The sequence below is a fragment of the Rhincodon typus genome, chromosome 21 (assembly GCF_021869965.1).
Source record: "Rhincodon typus isolate 14 chromosome 21, sRhiTyp1.1, whole genome shotgun sequence".
Lineage (NCBI taxonomy): Eukaryota > Metazoa > Chordata > Chondrichthyes > Orectolobiformes > Rhincodontidae > Rhincodon > Rhincodon typus.
In genome coordinates, this window is record NC_063352.1 from 17,483,169 (window position 1) to 17,508,001 (window position 24,833).

Genomic DNA, 24,833 nt, shown 5'->3' on the forward strand with positions numbered 1-24,833 from the left:
AGAGGTCCAGGAAGGGGAGAGAGGTGTTAGAGATGGTCCAGGTAAACTTAAGGTTGAGGTGGAAGGTGTTAGTGAAGTGTATGAGCTGTTCGAGCTCCTCGTGGGAGCACGAGGCGGCGCCGATACAGTCATCAATGTAACGGAGGAAGAGGTGGGGTTTAGGGCCGGTGTAGGTACGGAAGAGGGATTGTTCCACGTAACCTACAAAGAGGCTGGCATATCTTGGGCCCATGCGGGTACCCATGGCTACCCCCTTTGTCTGTAGGAAGTGGGAGGAATTGAAAGAGAAGTTGTTGAGTGTGAGGACGAGTTCGGCTAAGCGGATGAGGGTATCAGTGGAGGGGGACTGGTCGGGCCTGCGGGACAGGAAGAAGCGGAGGGCCTTAAGGCCATCTGCATTGGGAATGCAGGTGTAGAGGGACTGGACGTCCATGGTAAAGATGAGGTGTTGGGGACCGGGGAATTGGAAGTTCTGGAGGAGGTGGAGGGCGTGGGTGGTGTCACGGACATAGGTAGGGAGTTCCTGGACCAAGGGGGAGAAAATGGAGTCTAGATAGTTGGAGATCAGTTCGGTGGGGCAGGAGCAGGCGGAGACAATGGGTCGACCAGGGCATTCAGGTTTGTGGATTTTGGGAAGGAGATAGAAGCGGGCAGTGCGAGGTTGGGGAACAATGAGGTTGGAGGCCGTGGGTGGGAGGTCACCTGAGGTGATGAGGTTGTGGATAGTTTGCGAGATGATGGTTTGGTGCTCAGGGGTGGGGTCATGATCAAGGGGGCGGTAGGAGGAGGTGTCGGAGAGTTGGCGTCCGGCCTCGGCGATGTCGATGAGCAAGATCAAAAACTATTTTCTAGTTAACGACATCAAGAACAAAGCTGTGAAATCAGAATTGAGGAATAGAACAGCTAGGATTTGATTGCATGGTAAAGCAGGTTTGAGGCTTTACCTTCCTATGCAGAAAGAGGAAACATTTCTGGAGTCGAATTTCCATTCTGAATTCCACAGACTAGAGTTAGCTTTCAATGTTGCTTGAAACTTAGCTTCTTGAGCTTTAATGCAGTTGGTATTGACTCCTTTATTGCACAGGTAGGCATTCAGGAAATAAGATATCATCTCTAGTTAAACAATTTGAGACAAGCACTCAGGGCTCAAAAAGTATGCAACAAAGTTGATAAAAAGAAAGGATACCTGTGAGTTTCTAGAAGTATTTATCGAAATTTGGGGGATGGTGGTACATTGGTAATATAACTGGATTAGTCATTCAGGGATCTGGTCTAAACTTAAATTTTTCTCCCCACTGCAGCAGTTGGAAGAATTAAAATTAAATCCATTCATAAAATCTGGATTAAATGCTAGTCTCCTTGAAAATGATCATGAAATTACTGGAATGTTGTGACAAAAAACATCTGGTTCATCAATGCCCTCTCAGAGAGCAAATCTGTTGTCTTTATCTGGGCTGGTCTACATGTGACTCCAGACCAACATTTTGTAGTTGACTCTTTAATGCCTATTGCAATGGCCCAGCAAGCCATTTAGCTGTAAACTTATAAGCACTGGGAGCAGGAATACATTGCACAGCTCACTGAACCAGCTTCACTATTCAATAAGATCATGGTTGATCTGCATCTAACTTTCCTGTCAGTCTCCCTGAACTCCTAACTCTCTTGTTGATCCAAAATCTGTTGAACTCAACCTTGAATATATTGGTGATCCAGCCTCCATTTCTCTCTGTGAAAGAGAATTTCAAGGTCTCTTCATTATCTGAGGGAAAGAAAAATTCTCTTCATCTCTGCCTTAAATGGGAGAAGGCTTATTTTTAAACTATGATCCCTGGTGTTAGAGTTCCACATGAGAGGAAATATCTTCTCTGTATCTACCCTGTCAGAAGCCACTTCAGAAGCTTATATGTTCCAATAAGATCACCTCCTATTCTTCCAAACTCCCAAGAAAACAAGCCCAACCTTTTCATCCTTTTTACGCAAGAAAAACCTTTCATTCCAGGAATCAGCCTCAGAATCGATGATTCTTCTCCCTAAGTAAGGATGCACACAGTACTCCAGATGCAGTCTCAATAAGGACCCACACAGCTTCAGCAAAATGTCCTTACTACTTAAATACCTCACAACAAAGCCAACATTCTAACTGCTTTCCTAATTACATTTTTAAAATATCTATTCTAGAGAGGTGGACATCACTGGCCAGGCCATACTTGTGTTTCCAATTCCCAAATCGCTATTAAGAAGGCAGTGGTGAGCTGCTGTCTTGAACTGCTGCAGAACATGTGGTCTAGGTACGACCGCAGTGCAGTTAGGGAGGGAGTGGTCTAGGTACGACCACAGTGCAGTTAGGGAGGGAGTGGTCTAGGTACGACCACAGTGCTGTTAGGGAGGGAGTGGTCTAGGATTTTCACGCAGCGATAGTGAAGGTACAGTGATGTAATTCCAAGTTTGGATGGTGTGTGGCCTGGAGGGGGAGTAGCGATGCCTCATATTTCTGTGGCACTTGTCATTCTAAGTGTGAGAGGTGGCAGGTTTGGAAGGTGCTGTCTAAGGAGCCTTTGCGAGTTGCTGTTGCAAGTCTTGTAGATGGTAGGAACTTCTGCCACAGTGTATTGGTGGTGTAGGGAAAGGCCGTTGAAGGTGTTAGATGGGGTGCCAAACAAGCAAGCTGCTCGGCTCTGCATGGTCTCAAGCTTCTTGAGTCTTGTTGGATCTGCACCCATCTAGGCAAATGGGAAGTACTCCATCACACTCCTGACTGGTGCTTTGTAAATAGTGGACTGGCTTCAGGGAGTCAGGAGGTGAGTTATTCTGTGCAGGATTCCTAGTCTCTGACCTGTTCCTGTAGCCACAATATTTATATGGCCAGTCCAGTTCAGTTTCTGGTCAACAGTAATGTCCAGGATGTTGGTAGCAGGAGATTCAGCAATGGTAAATACCATTGAATCTCGAAGGACAATGGTTAGATTCTCTCTTGTTGAAGATGGCCATTGCTTAGGACTAATAAGGTGCAAATGTTACTTTCTACTAATCAGGCTGACTCTGGATGATGTCCAGTCTTGCTGCATTTGGACAAGAACTGTTTCAATATCTAAGGAGTTGCGAATGGTGCTGAAAATTGTGTAATTATCAGTGAACATCCACACTCTGACATTATGATGGAGGGACATTCATGATGAAGCAGCTGAAGACCATGAGGGACTCCTGCAGTAATGACCTGGAGCTGAGATGACTGACCTCCAACAACCACAAACATCTTCCTCTGTGTTAGGTATGACTCCAGCCCGTGGAAAGTTTTCCCCTCTGGTGTAAAGAAGCATTATGCTAATCTCGATCAAGGTCTTCATTGATTTGTTCTAGATCCTGCATTATGATGGCTTGGACTGCTGGTTTGCATCTGTCTGGATGACAACAATGTACATGGCATATCCCATAGTGACAATATCACCGTGGGTTGGGTCCAATTTTTTGCTGATGCCTTATGAGCCTGCTGTGTAACTGCCTAATGTACATGCCAAAGCTGTATGTACCTGATGTATCAAGCTGCCAGCCTATATTTGAGGAAGGGCAATGCCAATTCTGCATAGGAGGTGTCTTGCAAATCTTGAGCTACCTCTCTGTGCAATGCAGTCACAATTCAGACAGACCCCCAGCTAGGTAACCTTAAGGTGTCTGTCATACCTGATACATGGGCTGACATCCTGTGATGCCTGTATTGCCCTGTAGATGTTTCCTGAGGCTACTTCCTCCATCTGCTCTCTGTGTACACAGTGATGCTGCAGCTTTTACAGCCTGTGGTTGTGATCAAGCAATCACCAACTGTTCCTCTGCTGGTTTTGTTTATGCCTTTCACTGTTGCCTGTTTAATTCCAGATGGCCCAAGGTTATGCATCTACAAAATAAAAGAATTATTTTCAGTAACATCCAACACAGAAACAATTCCTTGCCATGACTGACGTAATTCTTCACCGCATGATACTAAATTTACAGATAGCACAGGAGGGTTACAATAGTCATTGCTGCCTGTGTGTTCTTGCATGTTGACATCATTTATGAATTGTTGTGCTGATTGTGACTCTTCTGGGGCAAAGAATACTTTGCTGTTAAGGACTGGAAGGTTCAAAGCAAATTTTGGAGGTGGAAGAACGCAGGTTTTGTGCATAGCCTTTTCCAAATGCCTTTCCCGTTCTAATTTGAAATTTCTTAGGCTGAATTTTTCACTCCCTTGTTAGAGAGTTTGAACATGGGACCAGTGGGGCCCAGAAATCAAGTGGGTAGCCTTCCTGGCAACCATTCACCTATCCCTGAACTGTCTGAAATTTTAGAGTGAGGTGAGGGCATTAGGGCTTTTTATATCCCTTAGACTGACAATTAAGAGCCTCATTCCTCCACTCCTGGTATTTTACTTGTGATTGGAGGAGGCCTGCATTAGCTGCATGGGCTGCAGCTCAGGTCCTCCTCTGTGGTTCCCCTGGAGATACCACCCCTACAAATTCATCATTTCCTGTAACCCTCCTCCCTGGCTTCCTGAACCTGACTCCCCCCACCCCCTCTCAGTGAGATGCCTGAGTCCAGGCCTATTTGTTTCCTTTTGTTTTTGGGACTGCCTGTAGTTCCAGCTGCGGCCAGCATCTCCCAGTGGTGTTGCTGGGAGTACAGATCTGCTGGCCCGGCTCCATAAGGTGGGATTTCATCCTAAGATCATAGGATCCCTAAGTTGCAGAAAGAGGCCATTTGGCCCATTGAGTTTGCACCAACCCTCCACAGAGCATCTGACACAGACCCACCCCACATTTCCCATGGCTAATCTGCCTAGCCTGCACATCCCTGGGCACTACGGGGCAACTTAGCATGGCCAATCCACCTAAACTGTCCATCCTTGGAGGAAGCCAGAGCACCCAATGTAAACCCGCACAGACACACACAGTCACCCAAGGCAGGAATTGAAACCAGGTCCCTGGTGCTGTGAGGCAGCAGTGCTAACCACTGAGCCACTGTGTAGATATCTCACCTTATTTTGTTTTTAAAATTTACTCTTCCATAGAATCCCTACAATGTGGCAAGAGGCCTTTAGAACCATTGAGTCTGCAGTGACCTTCTGAAGAGCATCCCAACCAGACCCACCACCCCCTACACTGCATTTAGCACAGCCAATCCACCTAGGCTGCACATCTTTGGACTGTAGGAGGAAACCCACTCAGACACAGGGAGACTGTTGCTCAAGGCTGGAATCGAATCCAGGTCCATGGCCCTAACCACTGAGACACCGTGTAAATATCTCACCTTAGAGCAATTATTGTTGTTCCTGGTGTTAAATGCACCTCAGAAAATCCAACTGTTCATTTCAGACAGCCATTCATGCTTTCGGGTCAAATTTCAATCAGTGCCATTGTTTTTAAAAAGTGCAAGAAAAATTAATGAATGTTTTTCACAACGTTAGGATGTCCCAAGCACTTCATTGCCAATCAAGTATTTTTGAAGTTTATTCACTGTTATAACTTAGGAAGTGGAACAGCCAATTTGCCGACAGCAAGGTCTCAAAAGCAGTGGTGAGTTAACTGGTTAGACAGCTGATTTTTTTAAAGTGATAGCTGAGGGGTAAGTATTGGGGGCGATTACAATTTTTAACGTGAATTTCCTCTCAGGAGTGCTACTTCTTCTATGCTATCTGAACATACGAACTGGCTTACAAATCCTTGTAATTTAAGTCAGAAACTTTTAGCATTGAACAAAGAAATAGTAAGGATTGTATTGGACTTTTATAGGCTTATAGTTGAATGATATGGATAAAGTCTTAGAACTGCTTCAGATAATAAGGTAATATTTTTAAAGGGGCATACAGTACCATTATCTCTATAGCTAAGGCTATTTCTTTTTTGCAGATAAATCACCTGCAGAATATTGAGATAATCAGCCCAACAACCTTCACACCCATGGTGCTCTTTGCTTTCAGAGCCTTTCCTTGTGAAAAAAATATATAAACTACCAGTGTTTACCGCACAGCTCTGTCTGGTGATGTACTTGGAATGAGAAAAGAGTTATAGGTAGAGCCTTTTACAGACTTCTGCCATGATATAGGATAGTATTGAATGCATTCTTGGGCACAGCATGTCCTTCTATCCTCTCAGAGTGGCAGACTCTGCCTAAAAAGTATCTACCTGCCATATTGGGTAATGGTAAATGATGGTCATCCATTACCCTGACCTGAACCAACCGTTGGTCTTCTCTAAGGTTTGAGAGTAGATTTGTAGCTCACGTTATGGGTATTGTGGTTGGTTGGCTCGCCGAGCTGGTCCGTTGTTCTGCAGACGTTTCATTACCCTGCTGGGTAACATCATCAGTGCAGCCTCCGATGAAGTGCTGTGTGTTTTCCTACCAGTCATTTAAACCCTGGTGTCCATTGAGCTGGATTACCTCACTTCTGGTTTTCCTTCGCAATGGAGTATATACGGGGTCTAGCTCTATGTGATTATTGATGACTTCTGTGTGATGACATAGCAATGTTGTCACAGCAATGAGAATTGTGTCATTGTTAGGGAATCAGTGTACTTGCTGTTAAAATCTCCTGAGACTTTCTAATCAATGACAAAGACGATTCTTCGGAATTTGAATTTTTTACATAGATGTTTTCATGTTGCTTTTGTAGAGAGTTCAACTGTGTACTTGCTTTGTTTCACCAAGTGTTTCAGTGATTGAAAAGCACCTGTAATGATCAGTGAAGCGTGTGTAAAGGCACCATGAGCCAATGGGACAATTTGTAGTCAGTATTTTTTAACACTGCATTTCATTCAAGCTGTGTTGGTTCAGCTCTGCAAGCCCTAAATATGAGAGAACTGAAGGCACGGCCATCAATGGTGGAGTGAAGGAAATCAGATGACCAGGAGAAGGTTACAGAGGGGTGAGACAATAAGGGTATAGAACATCATGGTGAGTATCTTAAAATCAACGGATTTGTAAACCGGGAAGTAATGTAGGAGAGGGAGCACGTGGGTGTGGGGTGAGTAGGAGTTCAGGATGGGCAGGATGAAATGAAGTGATAGAATGTGGTCAATGGGAGACCAATAGGAGAAGATTAGATTCCCCAATCTAGAAGTAACAGAACCCAAAGTGAGGAGTATGATATGATATAGCGTTGTAAGGGTCTGAAAGGGTTAATGTTGCGGCCTGCATTAAACAGAGCCCAATATGATGATGTCATGGGGACTTAGATAGGAAAGCAGCCTTGAACTTTGAAGGAGTCAGATCAAAACATCAAGGTCTATCTCCTAGTCTCAGCGGTAATGTCTATCATCCCAATGTAACTTGTTCTTTGTGACCAACATGCAATAGATTACTTCTTGTTGAAGTTAAGAGCCTTTCGTTATCTGACTATTTAGTGTTTTCCTCTCTCACACTAGATGAAACAGGTCCTGTAGATTCCTACCAGGAGGGAGGATGATGGCAGCAAATCTACTGGATGGATCTTACACCATGATGAGTGAAGTTTCATTTTACAACATTAAGCAGCACATGGGGCAGGGAGAGATAGGTGGTGTAAAGGAGGGCAAAGGAGGTGGGATTGGTGGTGAAGAGATTTCAAGATGTAAACTTAGCTCGGAGTTATATGGAAATGAGGAATGGAAGGTTCATTTCAAAGGTGCAGGGGTCCATGCCAATGGGTAAGCGTGGGACTGTAATGACCTGATAGGGTGATCAAGTGAGAGAAATGCATTCTTTGGATTCGATAGTTCTTGCATGTTGCCCCCAATTTAACACAGTTCCCCAAGCTACACTGCACAACGCTCCTGAAACAGAGAAGAATCTCACAATTCACAGAATGGGGGTTTATGAATTTAGCACCGTGCCCATGAATTTTATCATTTCAGACCAAGGAGAAATAGCTTTGGCTCCAGCTTACATGTTGCAAGGCTAGTCAGCTGCAGGGCAAGATCAAACTAAACATAAAACTGGTCCCTTCATGCCTGTTTTTCAGGTTAATGAATAGCAATCACCAAAGTGTGAGAATTTTTGACAAGAACGCTGCAGTTATGGGATCTTGCTGTTCTTCACCTATTCAGGCAGATAATCCTGAAAGTGAGGACTCTTACAGAGAAAGGAACAACTCCAAAATACAGATAATGGAGTCCGCCTGCAAGGAACACAACAGTAGCATCTGGTAATTGAATGCATCAATAAGCCTTCAGAAACTTACACAGTTTCCGAGCACTGGATATATTAGTGTTGAATATAATCATATTTTGATCAATAGAAATTGTATGAGATAATATCAATTTTATTTAGTGAACCGGCCCACATTCATTCTTTGACTGTAGTTCTCGAGCTGCAAATGATTTTTTTTTACATCAAGACTGCATTTGGCTGGAGGCTAAGATGAGAAAAGCGAATGGGTCTATAACTCATTTCACACAGACTGCCAACAGCATTCAGTCCAGAGGACATTGATCAGGCCTTTCCCAAGGGAATCAATCCGGTATGAGTACATTTGGTGATGTAATGATCCGGCTGTGTCCCATTGTCAAAATGTCATTCGTTCCATTGACATCATTTGTCTGACTGAGAGCTACTCGTCTCACTGACCCTTTGTCAATGGCACTTAATGTTCCACTGAGTCTACAGCACACAAAGAGGCCATTCAGCCCATTGATGCTTCATACAAACCTCATCCCATCCCTCTTAATCTCACCATTCGTTATTCTGCCACATATGTTTCTCTAACAGGTCCCAAAGTGGATTTCTTTTATTCCCCTCAACTACTCCTTGTGGTGGTGAGTTCCAACTTTTTGTTCCTCTTACGAGAAACTTTCTGACTCAGAATTTGTTAGATTTAGGCCATGAGTTTTTGTTCCCCACAACAAGTGCAGGAAATTTGATCAAATTGGTCATCACTGCGAAGATTTCATAGAATGCCTACTGTGTGCCAGCAAACCATTTGGCCCACCACTGACCCTCTGAAGAACATCCCACCCAGAGCCACACCCTTACCCTCTCCCTGTAACCCGACATTCCCCATGGCTTATCCACCTAATCCCTGGACACTCTGGGTAATTTACCACGGCCAATTTACCTAACCTGTACATCTTTGACTGCGGGAGGAAACCGCAGCAATCGGGGGAAACCCACCCAGATGTGGGGAGAATGTGCAAACTGCACTGTCAGGCTATCTCTGCATCTACTCTTGTAAAGAGCATGTTTCACCTTTACTTTTACAAGTTTTGAGTTCTGCGATCAATCTTACCATTTTTTGCACCATCTCTAGTGTCTCTATAATCTTTATTTTGATATAAAAACCAGAACAGCCATAGCATCGTATGTTTATTTTCACCAAATTTCTACACAAGTTTAACATAATTTTGCTGTATTTCAATTCTGTTCCTTCTCAAAGGCTTCCTCGTGCTTATGTTGTTATTTTTACCATGGACTCATTAACCTATGACACAATGTTTAACGAAACGTGGCCCAGGTCTTGCCATTGCTGGATTGTCCAAGACCCGATGTACAATAAAAGAGGTGGGTTGGAACTAACTCCATGAGAATTACCTGGGAAGTTTGAACTTCCTATGGGTCACTCCCAGGCTCCCTGGACTCTTCTAAAAACACTTCCAACTTGCAGTTAGAGTTAGAGACTTTGGACAATTCCAACTCACCTAGCTGGATTGTTACACAAGAAATGTTACTTAGAAAAATCCTAGTTTAATTCCTGGCCACTGTAAAACAGAATATTTGGTTCCCTTCTTGATCCCTGACTCTTCCCTGCCCAATGCCCTGATTTCCTGCCACCACCTGATTGGGCGGCATGGTGGCTCAGTGGTTAGCACTGTTGCATCTCAGCGCCAGGGACCTGTGTTCGATTCCACCCTCGGGCGACTGTCTGTGCGGTTCTCGTTCTCTCCGTGTCTGCGTGGGTTTCTGCCAGGATCTTCAGTTTCCTCCCACAGTGTAAAGATGTGCAGGTTAGGTGGATTGGCTGTGCAGGCTTAGATAACCATGGGGATTGCTGGCTTTCGCATGGAGGGTAGAGGACTGGGTTTGGGAGGGATGCTTTTCAGAGGGTCGGTGCAGAATTGATGGGGTAACTGGCCTTGTTTCGTACTGTATGGATTCTGTGATGCAGCCTTGTCATCCCACACACTTGACCCTTCTGAGCTTTTACCCTACCCACTTGCCTGTTTACTCCACTCATTCAGTCCACACCTACCCATTCACCCATTCACTCATACATTTATTTGTTAACAAGAACTTTTACAATAATTAATCACTTACAAGCTAGCTTCTGAAGTCTTTTTTTTGGACTGATATTTTTCAGGGATCTCATTGGGAGTTTAGTAATTGTGGATTAAAATGTAGAATGCACACCCTATAAATTGCCTGCAGAAAGCTCTTCCAGTGGTACAGCCAGGAAATGTTATAACCTGGCCTTTGCTTTGGTTCAAAATTAGTAGACCCTCGATGCAGGCAAATGCCAAAAACAGATCTAGGCCAAGGAGCTTAAGCATTTTTTGTTGCTTTAAATACAGCGAAAAAGACTTGGTGTCTAATATTAAGCAACACAAAGTGGTAATTCTTTAATGGGTAGCCAAATGAATTGCAACAGTGAACACATCTGCTTTAGTTTCTGATTTATTTATTGTCACATACATCTTGTTATAATATGCAGTGAGAAGTGTTGTATCGTGTCACCACTTTCTGGCACCATCTTAAAACACAGAAAAATAAATCAAAACATAAATAATAATGCCAGAAAAATGAAGAAATTAAAAAAGTATCCAACTGTACAGTCCTCCTTGTTAAGTTTACCTTCTCTCTGTAGTTTTTCAAAGAAGCATTAGGATATTTAAACTCTTTCTTACCAGAATACGACAGTTAGTGACATAAAAAAGAAACCCTGGACTCTGTGTGGTCTTACGTTGTTGTTGTCTCTGAGGCTTTCTGCGATGAAAGAGTTTTGAAGGTTCCTCTATCGGACAATTAGGCAGCAAAATTGAAGGAAGGTAATTGGGCTGTTGTTTCTGTCCAGGCAATGTCGGAAACAAAATGGGGAATTTTTCAGTCCTACCCAGAGCTTTTGGAAAGATGGTCAGGAACCTTAATTGGGCAGAGAAAAAAATTAACATTCCCAATGGCAGATTCAAGTTTTGCTTATCAGGTTTTCAGAACTTTTCATGAGAATTGGCATTCCTGACCTTCCAGCTTTGCATTCATTAAGGTGCGATGAATACTTATTAACACCAATCCCACTGGAATTACATTCATGGATTAGACAAACATGGGAAATATGTGTGCTCTCAAACATGGCTATGCCTATTTTGTGATTGCCTGGTAAGGTAGACTTCTTCCAAGCACTGGTGAGTATAAATTTCTTCAGTAATTTTGCTGTTTCTTTATAAGGTATATCTTTGAACATTTACAGTCTTATGGGTTGATGCTCTCCTTGTTGATTAGTTCATGAGAGGTTTCAGTCAAATGCAGTCTGGTTTCTGGTTGTTCAGAGTTTACAATTTCGGGGGTGAAGGCTGACCCAAGCCAACAAGCTTGTCCAAGTGAAGTAACTACACTGGTTAACATCAACAAATGTAAATGGAGCGTGCAAGCAGGGCTGAACTTCAAACGGCATCATTTACAATTGGATTTTTCTCCCATTCAAGGAACCTATCACATACAGTTCTCCTTATTGTGATGAAATGTCAGTGACTTGATGGTGTGTGAGCTCCTGGGTCTTGCAGTTCCTTTATATTTTAAATTTTCTCGTCACCCTGCTGTAGGTAGGATATTATTACATTGGAGAGGTGGATAGACTGGCCTTTTTGTCCTTGAGCATAGGAGGTTGAGGGGTGACCTTATGGAGGTTTATAAAATCATGAGGGGCACAGATAAGGTGAATAGCAAGGCTCTTTTCTGAAGGGTTGGTGGAGTTGAAAACTAGGGAGCATATTTTTAAGAGAAGGAAGATTTAAAAGGACATGGGAGCAACTATTTTACACAGAGTGGTTCGTGTATGGAATGAACTGCCAGAGGAAGTAGGTGGATGCAAGTACAGTTACAATGTTTAAAAGACATTTGGATAAGTACATGAATAGGAAAGGTTTGGATGGATACGGACCAAATGCAGGCAAGTGGGACTATTTTGGAATGGGAACATGGTCAGCATGGACTGGTTGGACCAAAGCATCTGTTTCTGTGCTGTATGGCTCTATGACTCTATAACGCCTCAGCAAGGCAGCTAATGAATTTTGAAAGGCCATTCACTTCTTAATTTGCAATATATTCCCTTAAACTGGACATCATTTACTAGGTGCCTTGATGATCTTTATTGAATTAGTAGATGCACAAGGCTAAAAACTGGTGCAAGGATCATCATTGTGTGTGACCAATGAGTGCCAGTACAAAGTAATATAGGCAGCACACAAACTTAGTCCTTATTTAAAAGGATGATGTAGAGTCCAGAACTGAACATGTTGTTCAGTGACTGTGCTTTTCAGTGGAGGGGCCTGCATTCTTGTGAGGCTGTTGTTATACATGCACCTCGCCTTTAAGAGAGTCACCTTTAAGGATGGAATGTGCTGTGTGTACACAATGTTGTGACTTTATCTGGCAGTTAGTCTGCTTTGGGTTCGCAAGCTGCACACAGAGGTTAATTGGTTTGTTGTAATGCCTGCTTCAGTAATATGTTTTACTGTTTTAAGTAAATTAACCTATAGAATTTATCAGTCCCTGATGAGCAATTGATCGTTAAGACCATTATCGTCACCACAATATGATGAACTGCAGTGGAAAACATTGAGATGACAAGGTGTATCTCGCTTCAACAGTCATGAAGCAAGTTAATATACGAGCAAAACAGATAGCTTACAGTCTTAAATTGTGTTCAAGTGCTGAAGTGTGTGCTGTGAACACAGCTCCTTGGTAAGCAGACAATTCCCTTTTGAAAGACCAGTTTAACTCCTTTGAGAAAGGCAAGAGATCAGGCCGTGTGCTCGATTGATACCAAACAAGGGAAGGACAAAGGCATACTGTCAGAATTACTACAGAAGTTGCTAGTTTAAAATGGAAACTGCAGACATCCTAATGGAATTTAAAATGCTTAAACAGCATTCAGGGCTAAGGTTTCTAGATTTGGGCATACACAATGCAGGAAAAACAAGCCATGAAGATTTGCTATGGTGGTTCGTGTGGTGCAGCAGTAGTGTAACCTCTGGGCTAGATGATCCGATTAGAAGTCCCATTTGTTCCAAAGGTGTGTCATTTCAGTCTGAATTGATTGATTAAAATTACAAAGGTTTACACAAAGTAGACATATCAGGACTAACGGTGAAAGAACTAAAACATATGAACCACATTAGAAGACCAGTTCAGATCAAATTAAACTTCCATATTCATCAACAAAAACTCATATCTCTTAGACAGAAGTTGAGAGAATCAATAGACTGCTTCAAGATCAAATGCAGAGAAAAGGGGATCAGGGTGTGATTTTTCAGGTGAGGCACTAGTGAACAAAATTGTTGAGTTGGTGAATGCATCCACCCATGACAGCTATCCAGAAAGAACTTCTAGTCAAACTGACACCTTATAACGTCAAAGAGCCATTGGCAGATGAATGTAAGGGAGAAGCGATCGTTGGAAGTCAATGAGGCTTCCAGATCCCAAGCATAAACTTGTCTTAAGCTCTGGAACACTCAAGTATACTCAGACATGTCAAAACTGTGGCCTTCTGCATTCACCAAGGACATGCCCAGCTTTCAATCAATTTTGCAAAGCATGTGGCAGAAAAACCCATTAGCAGAGGCAGTACACCGGAGCCAAGGCTAATGCAACTACAAACATTCAAGCACCAATCCAAACAAACCAGGAAAACCTTCAAGAAGCAATAATAAAAATCTGGTATCCCACCAGTGGCGAATACATGAAGTGATTGACAAAGCATCATCGGTATATATGGAAAACATTAATGTCATCACACAATCCAAACTATTTGCATAAATTCAAATTATCCGTCCTCATAAAACTGGTGACTATTTGATATTGGCTGAGATTGACTCAGGAACAAGAGTTTATATATTACCTTCACGAATTCAAAATTACATATAGTCACAGACATGGGGAGACATGACAAATCCTACATGTAAAATTTTCAATAAACAATAGTTTGATGATTTCATGTGCAGGATCAATACTGCTGGAATGTAAGCAGAATCCATCTGGCAGGACATTTTTAGGTACTGTGGACCAGTTATAGTGGAGACGCTCTTGTGGTATAGTGGTAGTGTCCTTACCTCTAAGCCAGGACACCTGGGTTCATGTCCAACCTGCTCCAGAATAACATCTTTGAGCAGGTTAACGAGAAAATGCCTCCTTTCACCTACCATATCAGTTGCCTTTAATTGCTTGGGGGAAGAAATAACTAGCTATAGCAGGTATATCAGCAATGACAGCTAAAGTTAGCTTGCACTGTTTAATGCCAGCTCGCCCCTCTCAAAGATGATGAACATGCCTGATCTATCCCCAGGCTGGAAAGGGTGAAAGTGGAGTTAATATGCAGGAAGAGCCTTAGAACAACGGAGCAACAGACCAAGGTTCTCCAATGCAGCACTGAACACATTGGTGAATAAAGGTAACAATATCCTCCAATACCCAACATTTCTACAGACAGTAGAAAGTAAGAAACAATTAGGCAGCAAGTTGTGTGAGGATAGAAGGTTGAGGAATAGCTAGAGAGGCTGGGTTCAAACTGGCAGCCTTTGCATCAAATCATCATTACACACTGAGACCACAATTGGCTTATTGCAGCACATGCTATTATCGCCCATGGTAACATCATCACCTGATAGTGTTTGGTGAGAGCCATGCATGACGTGAATGCAAGCCCTATAGAATCTGTTTTGACATCCATAGCACTGAACCAAGGATGCTATATAATCTAATTTTACATCACAGATTATTAACCATGATACAACCTTCTTCGCTTGAGCCAAATTAAAATAAAAAAAACTCTAAAACATAGCCTTAACTTTCTGGCCTCTCAATAATCAGAATATCTAATGCCAATTATCTGATCAGTGGATGTTGTACTATCCAACCCAAGGTGTGTGTTAAGTTTATTAGCAAATTATATCTGATCAATGTTGGTGCTTGACAGGGAGAATAGAGTAAATTACTGAACTGATGTGCCACACTTAGCTTCTTGCAGTTAGAAAGTTCTATTGGACTGGTTTCTCTCATGCCAGGAATAGTAAGCTGTTTCAATTATTTTTGATTGTAGTCTCTTCAGAGCCATGGGCATTGCTGGCATTTAGCTGTGGAGGAGTGCTTGAGTGAGGCCACACATAGTACCAAAGTTGACAATTTGCACCCATTAATATGCCACCCCACTGTATCTAGAGCTCTTTGTGCAGTGGTTTGGGGATGTCTGAGTACTGATGCTTTTCGTAATATAACCTTCGCAGGGAAACTGTTTCTAGATGACTCTCAGACCACCTCCCTACTCCAGTCACTCTGTAATTCTTGCTCCTTTAAGGTTCAGTGCAGCAGCAGATCCTGAGATTTTAGTCAACTTCCTGCCCATGGACCTGAAAAAAAGTTAGGTCATTTTAATCTCTTTTCATCCCGAACAGGAGTAAAACAAGGCACTTAGCTTTGCTGCCTTGTTGAATCTCATGCAGATTGGAATGACTGCATCCAACCTTATGACACTAAAATCTGGGATCTTTTACAAAATCATGATATAATTAACCAAGTGCCTTTCTGCATTGTAACAATTCAGTGATTCTTCATCAATCTACTTCACTCTACCATTGGCAAGCGGATCTTCAGCTAACTAATAATGACAATAAAAGACATGAGAAAACACAACATGGACTACCTCAATCCTACTAATAAGGTTCTAAAGTTGTTGTGTCTTATAATGCAGGAGGAGGCCATTTGACCCATCGTGTCAGAGTCAGCTCTTTGAAAGATGAAGAAGATAAAAGGTGTGCATTTCTATATCACAAGTCATGACTGTCAGGTTGTCCCAAAGCATTTTACAGCCTTTGAAGCACTTGCGAAATGTGTAGCTATTATTGTACTGGAGGAAACAGAGCAGCCAATTTGCACACAGCAAACTCTCACAAACAATAGAGTGATAATGAACTGATAATCTGTTAAGTTGATGTTGGTTGGCAGATAAATAGTGGCTAGAATAGAGCAGCTATTTCTCACATCAGTACAATGGGATTTTATGTGTCCACCTGAGCAGACAGATGAGGTTTTGGTTTGACATCTCTTCTGAAAAACAGCTCCTATAGCAGTACATTGCTCCCTCAGCATGGCAATGGAGTGTCAGCCTACATTTTATGTTAGTTACCAAAGGAGTGATGGCCTACATGGCCTTTTCCACATAACACTGCAATTTTTCTGCTCCAAGTATTTAGTTTCCTTTTGAAAGTTATTGCTTCCTTCTGGGAGTGCAGTCTAGATCACAACTGCTCACAGCATTTACAAAACAAAAGTTCAAAAATTGTCTCCCACCTGGTTTTTCAGTATTTTCAATCCATCTCCTCTGGTTACAATTTCTCCTTATTTTCTCTATGAAAACCCCTCAGAATTTTGAACAAGCATTTCTAATGTGAGACGTAAAAAGCAGGCTATTTATTTGAGTAGCTGCAGAGACTGGAACACGTCAACTGCATTCTAGTCTGGCTCAATTACAAAGGTCAAGTGGCTAATTTCTGATTTTCCTTTTTTTATGAAGTGAATTTATGCAATTTTCACCAACGAGGACAATTTGCTGTTCTTGTAACATGGAACAGAAAGCATAATAACTGATAACTGTGATTCTTTCTGGTATTGCGTTTTGCTCTATTTGATTATGAGAGGTGTACAACTTCCAACCCAGCACGAGAATAGATAAGGAATGATTGTAATCAGAGCTTCTTGAAAGAGTGCACTGTTGCCTTCACTACTTGTACATTTGCTGCCGTGCCTTACATCTCCAAAGAAATTGGAAGCCTGTTTTGTGAACTGTGATGGTGGTCAGCTCCGTGCCTCAGGAATGGGAGATAGGAATGGGGAATGGGAATGGGAATGGGGGAATGGGAATTGGGAATGGGAATAAGAACATAAGAACTAGGAGCAGGAGTAGGCCGTCTGGCCCTTCGAGCCTGCTCCGCCATTTAATAAGATCATGGCTGATCCTGGGGAATGGAAATGGGGAATGGGAATGGGGAATGAGAACATACATTCTTCACAGTTTCTGGGAGTGGGAGGCAGTTTATTTTGTATGGGGAGAAACAGTGACAGGACGACTGTTAATAATTTTCTATCTCTTACGTCAAAGCAGGGTGGGCAAAACCAGCTACTATCAGACTGAAAGTGCACCACATGTAATTAATTACCTTTATACCTCTCCTTTTTCACCCTTTTCTCTTTCCTTCAAGATGCCTCTGACTTCCTTTTCAAATGTCACCTTAGAAACTCTTTCAATGTCTTCAGTGGCCACTCTGGGCTAGATTCCCTCTACTCAGAAAGAGAAGAAGTTCATTCTGTTGATTACAGGCTAGATGGAAACCTAATGATGAAAGGTCTTTGTGATAACTGAGTACAGTCTAATGTGGAATCATTGGCTCTGGCAATCAGAATGAACCCCAGGTCAACTTAGGCTTCCTCATTTCCTGGTTTGAGCTGTGAGTGTCTGGAAATTGACTGGTTTTTGACAATTACTGTGTTGGTGGATGAATCCCAAGTTGGAACACAAAGATCTAGTGTCCATAATGTGACATAAAAACAGAATAGTTCCAAAAAGGACTTAAACATTACATGTGGCCTCTGAGGTTTTCTGATCTACGTCTATGTGGCCTTTCAAGACAAAAGATGGGACACTCCCTCACCCTTTGCTCCTCTGTCTCTGCTTCCATTCTATTCCTTATTTTGTTGAAATGAGTATTTTCTCTATTTGTTAAGAACATAGAAACATAGAAAATAGGTGCAGGAGTAGGCCATTCGGCCCTTCGAGTCTGCATCGCCATTCAATATGATCATAGCTGATCATGCAAATTCAGTATCCCATTCCTGCTTTCTCTCCATACCCCTTGATCCCTCTAGCCACAAGGGCCATAACCAGCTTCCTGTTGAATATATCTAACAAACTGGCCCCATCAGCTTTCTGTGGGAGAGAATTCCATAGGTTCACACTTCTCTGAGTGAAGAAATTCTTCCTCATCTCAATCCTAAATGGTTTAGCCCTTATTCTTAGACAGTGATCCCTAGTTCTGGACTTCCCCAACATCAGGAACATTCTTCCTGCATCTAGTGCCGTTGGGATTTTATGTGTTTCTATGAGATCCCCCTTCATTCTTCTAAATTCCAGTGAGTACAAGCCCAGTCAATCCAGTCTTTCTTGTGTCAGTCCTGCCATCCTGAGTTAGTTGCTATGACTTACATTAAAAAAAGATTTTCAGAATGAGATTGGAGCAATTTAACAACAATCTTCAGTAGCTCATTGTTTCCTTGCTTGTTTATGGCCATATTAATATCAGCCTTCTGGTATATGCCAGTGTCTAAGCTTTTAGGTTCAGGTCCCATTCTTTCAGATGAGAAACCAAGGCTCCATGTGCCTCCTCTGGCACTTGTAAGACACCCCATGGCACAGTCTAGAAGAAGAGCCAGGGCGTGAGTTATTTCCACTGTCCTTATGGCCAATATTTATCTCTTGATCAAAATTACAAAACACACTACCTGATCATTTATGTGCTTGCTGTTTATTGAATCATCCTTATAATAGGAAGTATTATTAGGTGGGAGAGGGTTCAGAAGAGATTTACCAGGATGTTGCCCTGAAAGGAGGGTTTGAGTTATAAGAGAGGCTTGATAGGCTGTGACATTTTTCACTGGAGCGTTGGAGGTTGAGGGGTGACCATTATAGAGGTTTATAAAATCATGACAGGTATAGATAAGGTGAGTGCAGGTGTCTTTTCCCTAGGGTATGGGATTTCAAGGGTAGGAGGCATATTTTTAAGGTGAGAGGAGAGAGATTTAAAGAAGACATGGGGCAATTTTTTTGTAAAGAGTGTTTCATGTGTGCAATGAACTTACAGAGGAATTGGTGAGTGTGAGTACAGTTACAATGTTTAAAAGATATTTGGATAAATACATGAATAAGAAAGGTTTGGAGGGACGTGGGCTAAGTGCAAGCAGGTGGGACTAGTTTAGTTTGGGATTATGATCGACATGCACTGGTTGGACTGAAGGGTCTGTTTCTGTGCTGTATGACTCAATGATTCTATGAATCATGTTGTGTGCAAAATAGACTGCCATGTTTCCTACATTTCCCTGGTGACAATGTTCCCAAAGTAACCGGCTGTAAAACATTTTGACGTATCCAGTGGTTGAGAAAAGCACTATATAAATGCAAGTCTGTCTTTCTTTAACAGCTACATGAAGTTGTTTTATTAGTATGTTGATTAAATGTCAAAGTCATATATTTTTCCTTTAATCAGGAGTACACAGTGCATTTTGGATAATAATCTAATTTATTTATGCAATTATAGTATATGCAAATTGGATTTTCAGCTTAGTTTTTGTGTTTCTGGACTCAGATGGTATATAGATTATTTGTGGTTAAAGAGTGCAACTCAAAACTTTTCCTCTTGTTTTCTGAACTCTGATATGAATGATCATTCCTTGTTTGGGAAGCGCAGTAGTCCTTGCGTGTAGCAGTTAAGAAATCGCTTTGTGTTACTGTAATTGTGGCATTAGTCTGCAGCGGTGACCGATAATTCAGTCTGTGAGGCATAGATGAGGGTTATCAGGGATGAACAACTAGCTGTGATTCAAATATTCTGTATTGTCAGACTCCGAATGTCCAAAATCTATTGAGTGTAGAAGATTAAAGGATGAACTAATTGAGGTGTTTAAGATGATAAAAGGATTTGATAGGGTAGATAGAAAGAAACTATTTTTTTGGAATGGGAATCAGACTACATGGAGTAAACCTTAAAATTATAAAGCTAGGCTGCTCAGGGCCAATGGCTGTGAAGCTCATGTCGGCAATATCGAAGTTGACACTCCAACATTGTAATCGGGAAATTAGAATGAGTTGTTAAAGCAGGGACTGGTGTCCTAGTTCTGATAGAAGTTAATGATCTCATTGCACTATTACAATATGCTACGGCCAAATGCTTTCCCAACATGCATTTGTTGGTTTAATCTGTCAACAAGAGGAAGTATTTAAGGGACACGTTTAAAAGGTGGCAAACTCTCATACCTTTACACCATGATGTGATGGGAGGAGATATTGAGCATTGTGTATCAATTCCAGGAATGCAAGAGATGGGGAATCCCTTACTGTGCCAACTTGTCTTTGCATTTTACATTAACTGTGCCTGGGAGACCATCAATATGATGAAAGGTTTTCCTTGGTTTGCCCAAAGCTTGCTGGTCTCAAAGTCCAAAACGTTGCCTGAATCACATTGCTTGTGTTGTTAAGTTGAGTCTGTACCTCATGCTCGGGTAGGTTTACTACCATCATTCTCTTTAAAGTAGGGACTCACAGTCCCTGCTTGGTCTTGTGTAATAAAACCACTTACTGGCCTAACTAGAAGAGGCTCCTGTATTGAACAGGAAGTAGTTTATTTCATGTTAGAAACTGGTTACAGGTTACAGTTATACAACAGACATCATTGCAAACACTATGAGCAAGAACTGGATGTTAGGTCTTATACCTCTGAAATTCTAAGCTGTTCTGTTCATAAGTCCGTATGACATTATCATAATGAGTGTGCTTAAGGCAGTGCTAACTCTTTCAAACCCTTCAACATTTTACAGCATTTCCACCCAAGCTTTTTCCATCATTCATATTATGTAGTAGTGTGTTTAATTACATTTACCACAACTCTATCTGACCCCAAAGTCTCTGTCTTCACAAATTATCACAGTCTGAAGGTTACACACTTCAGTTTTCAAAATGTGTTCTACTTGAATTTCGAAGTTGCCAGGTTTCTAAGTTGAAGACAGTTGAGTTTGATTATTTTCCTGACAGTGTGAAAGTTGCAAGTCTCTTCAGTTATCAAGTTCCTCGTTAGGTTTTTCCCAATGAGCAATGGTAGAGGATTAATCTGCAATGGGATGAGGTTCCTGCACTTCCTTTATATGACTGTCCCTGGTGTATAGACAATATTTGATCACTACTGGTCAACAGCTCCTTGACTGACCATCACTGTGACTAGGCCCTGAGGGAGATTCACCAATTTGTTACAGTTCCAGACAGGATACCCCAAATTGTCATGCTTCTGGGTGAGGCAGGATGAACTGGCTCCACTTCTTTATTTACCCACACCTTTGCTTGGTTGCAATAAGATTAATTTATAAAAGGTCCCTTCTCTTGTGGATCCTTTTTCCAAGAGCAAATGAATTGATGTTTCAAAAGGAGCCAATTTAACCAGGCTTTCTTGAGTTACCAAAAATGCGGGCTTATTCATTACTAAAATTATAAGTAGAAATAATGCAACATGCATTTAGACAGATTAGGTATAAAAAGTGAGTCTAAAAACAATCAAAGTTAAACAGAGGTATTGACCATGCTCTGAGTCATTCACAAAAATTAGCTATATAGAATGTTGTGGCCATTACAATGGATGGTAACAGTAGCATTGATGTTGGTGGTTGAACAGTCAGTCGCAAGATTCTTTTATATTTTATATACAGGGATGGTTCGTAAGAAGTGCATTGCATGTCTTTGTTAATTGAGACTCAGAAAGCAGATTTGGACTTAGGCTGAAAGAGTTCTAGAACACTCTAACAGAAATGGCATTATGACGAGCAAATGGAGACAATCTCATAGACCTGTGGATAACATTTGAAAAGTTTGTTCATTGGATAGTGGTACTGCTCAACTATAGTTAGGACAGATTGCAAATAGTGTGTGAAATTCTTATGGCAGGATGAGTAAGAAAATAGAGACCTCAAGCGTCAAAAAATACATACGTTATCTGGCCAAGGCTTCGTAAGTATGTAGTATGGTTCTACAAAACATACCACATATGCCAGGCCATGGATAAAGTTCAACACTCACCAAACCACCACCTTGAATACCCACACCAGTTTTTAATGAAGCATTTAACTAAATGTTTGCAGATTTCATAGGACCACTAATGAAAATGAAAGTGGACACCAGTATATCCTTAGCTATGAATTACCTGATTCCCAGAACCTATACTTTTAAGGACCTCTAAGTAGAAGTAGAAAAATTGTCATTTTTTTACTCGTTATGATCTATGATTTGAAATATAATTTTTTCAGGATGTAACAGGCAACTTGGATATAAAGCAGCTGAAGTCAGCTGCCTATCATCCACAAGGAGAATTGGACAGGTATAATCAAACTCTCTAAACAATGATTAAGGCCCATTATCACAAATGTTCATGGGATTGGGACAAAGGATTAGATTTTTTACTGTTTGCTCCCTGAGATTCAACAAATGAATCTTTTAGGTTTAGGCCTTTCGAATTGATCTATGGTCACAAGATAAGAGGTCCATTAAAATTGATTAATGAATAATCTTTCAGGCAAGAAGATGAATTTTCAAAATTAGATGATGAGTTCATGTTTTTGGAGAGATTCAAAGGAATATTTAAAAAAACAATCACAGGCAAAGATGAAAGAATGGACTGGAAAACATGCTACAACCAGAATGTTTCAACAAGGAAATGACATGCTAATATTATTACCTTTACAAGGTGAAGCTCTTAATGTGAGATTCATTGGTCCATCCAAGATAATTAGGAGGATCAAGAAAGTAACTTATCTACCAGACACCCCTGATCACAGGAAGAAGAACCAATTAAGTCACATAAACACATTAAAGAGATATCATCAGGGGAAGAAAATAAGAAACTCTCGCTATCGGTTTTCATATTTCTAGCTAGCTTTTTCTCTTTCCCTAATTTATTTTTCCTGATTAGCCTTTTAATCATTCCCTGCCATTCTTTATATTCTGACTTATCATCTGACCTGCCAGTCATTTTTATATGTGTTTTTCTTAAGTTTGATGCTTTCCTTAACTTTAGTTAACCACAGATGGTGGGTCATCCCTTTTGAATTTTTCTATAGAATAGGAATGCACTTAATCTGAGTATTCTTAAATATCCCTTAAAGTATCTGCTACTGTTCCTCCACTGATCTATCTCCTTAGCTGAAAATCCAAGTTGACTTCAGATTTAAAGCCTGGCCGAGCAGAAGAAAGGTATGAATCACATTCACATTCCTACTCAAGAGTGACAGTTCTTGATTGTTATGTATATAAGTTCTCTACTAATTAGTGTCTGTTATGTTGGAGAGTTTTTTGTAAAATATCTTTGATTGTTATGGATCTACCTCTTGGATTATGTTGCCTTGAAGACCTTTCATTCAACCGTTGCTCACTGTCTGATAATATAGATTCATTGGCCCTGCCATTTAACTTGGAAATCATGTGATGATCATTAATATTACAATCCTTTTGCCAAAAAGCTAGATCTAGATTATTAACTTCTCATAGGGATAATTTAGGTTTTTTCCTCTATTATAGATTGTTGTGCCTGGAGCTATTTAGCTTCTTAATTTCTAAGAATGTGTCCTATTCAGCACATTTTATTAAAAGTAACTTATTTTGCTTGCAGATAAACCATTCACTTTTAATAGCTGTGCACTGTCGTTGCTTTCCCCTATGGCATTGTCAAGGATTTATGCTGTCGGATGTCTGTTCTACTCACTGTACCCAGTTTCTCATGTTTGTTGTTTGTTATTTTGTACCTTAAGAATTGAATGGATTCTGCCGATGTTTGCCTGTGCCAAGGTTGATCTTCCTACCTTAGAGTTGATCTGTGTGACTTCTGGGCTTCTGCTTCTTTTGCCTACTGAATGCCTTCCTTTGGAGTCAAGTCTTCTTTTGACTGTAATAAATCTGACAAAGAATCAGCAGAAATTACCACAACATTTTTGCCTCCTATGAATTTTGACTTTAAATCATCATTGTTGGATTTTTCCACTAATCTGTAGAGATCATGAATAAAATCATTGAAGTATCCATCTGGATGATGAACTCTTCTATTAAATCTCACTCTTTCAAGAATTTTATTTGTTCTTCAATTAAAGTTATTGTGTAAAGTTTTCAGTACTTCTTCAAAAGTATATCTAATACCTCTTTTACACTCTGATGAACTACAAATCATCAGCTATGCTCCCAATTGTATATAAAAGTGTACTTTTATTCTGATTTATCATCTAGTTTGGAAGCTATTCTGTAACTTCAGGGCTTTTTTTGCCAAGATGTCCAATTCTGTATCCTATTGGCCCAACTCTGAAATTAAATTTTCCTGGCAATATTATTTCAGCTGCCACGTCTTCCTAATTTTATTATTTATCTTCCTTGCTTTATGAGGCTTTTATTTACGCTGTATTTTTGGTATTTTATTGTATGCAGTAAGAGCAGTGCTGCTGCTCTGTGCTGCTGTCATGGAGGATTTTCCTATGTTTTGTAGCCAAAAGGGAGGATTCCCATCTTTAGAAGCTAAGAAATTCAATCTCAGTTTAAGTTGCTTTTATGCCCCTTGATTTTCTTATTGTAACCATGCCTCATGACACCCATCTGCTATGGTGATGTTTGATCCGACCTGTAAACACTTTGTTTACTTTTTCTTTTTCCAGCTTGGAATGCTGCATCATTGTTTAAACTTTACAGATGGTGTTTCCAATTTCTGTTCACTTTGTGATGCTAAAACCCAACTTGTGACTGTTCTGACAGACCACCATCATATAATGCCGTCTGTACTTGTACTGGAGTAAATAATTCTTCTTTTCCAGGAAGTTCCTAACTCTCCTGGTGCAGTGAA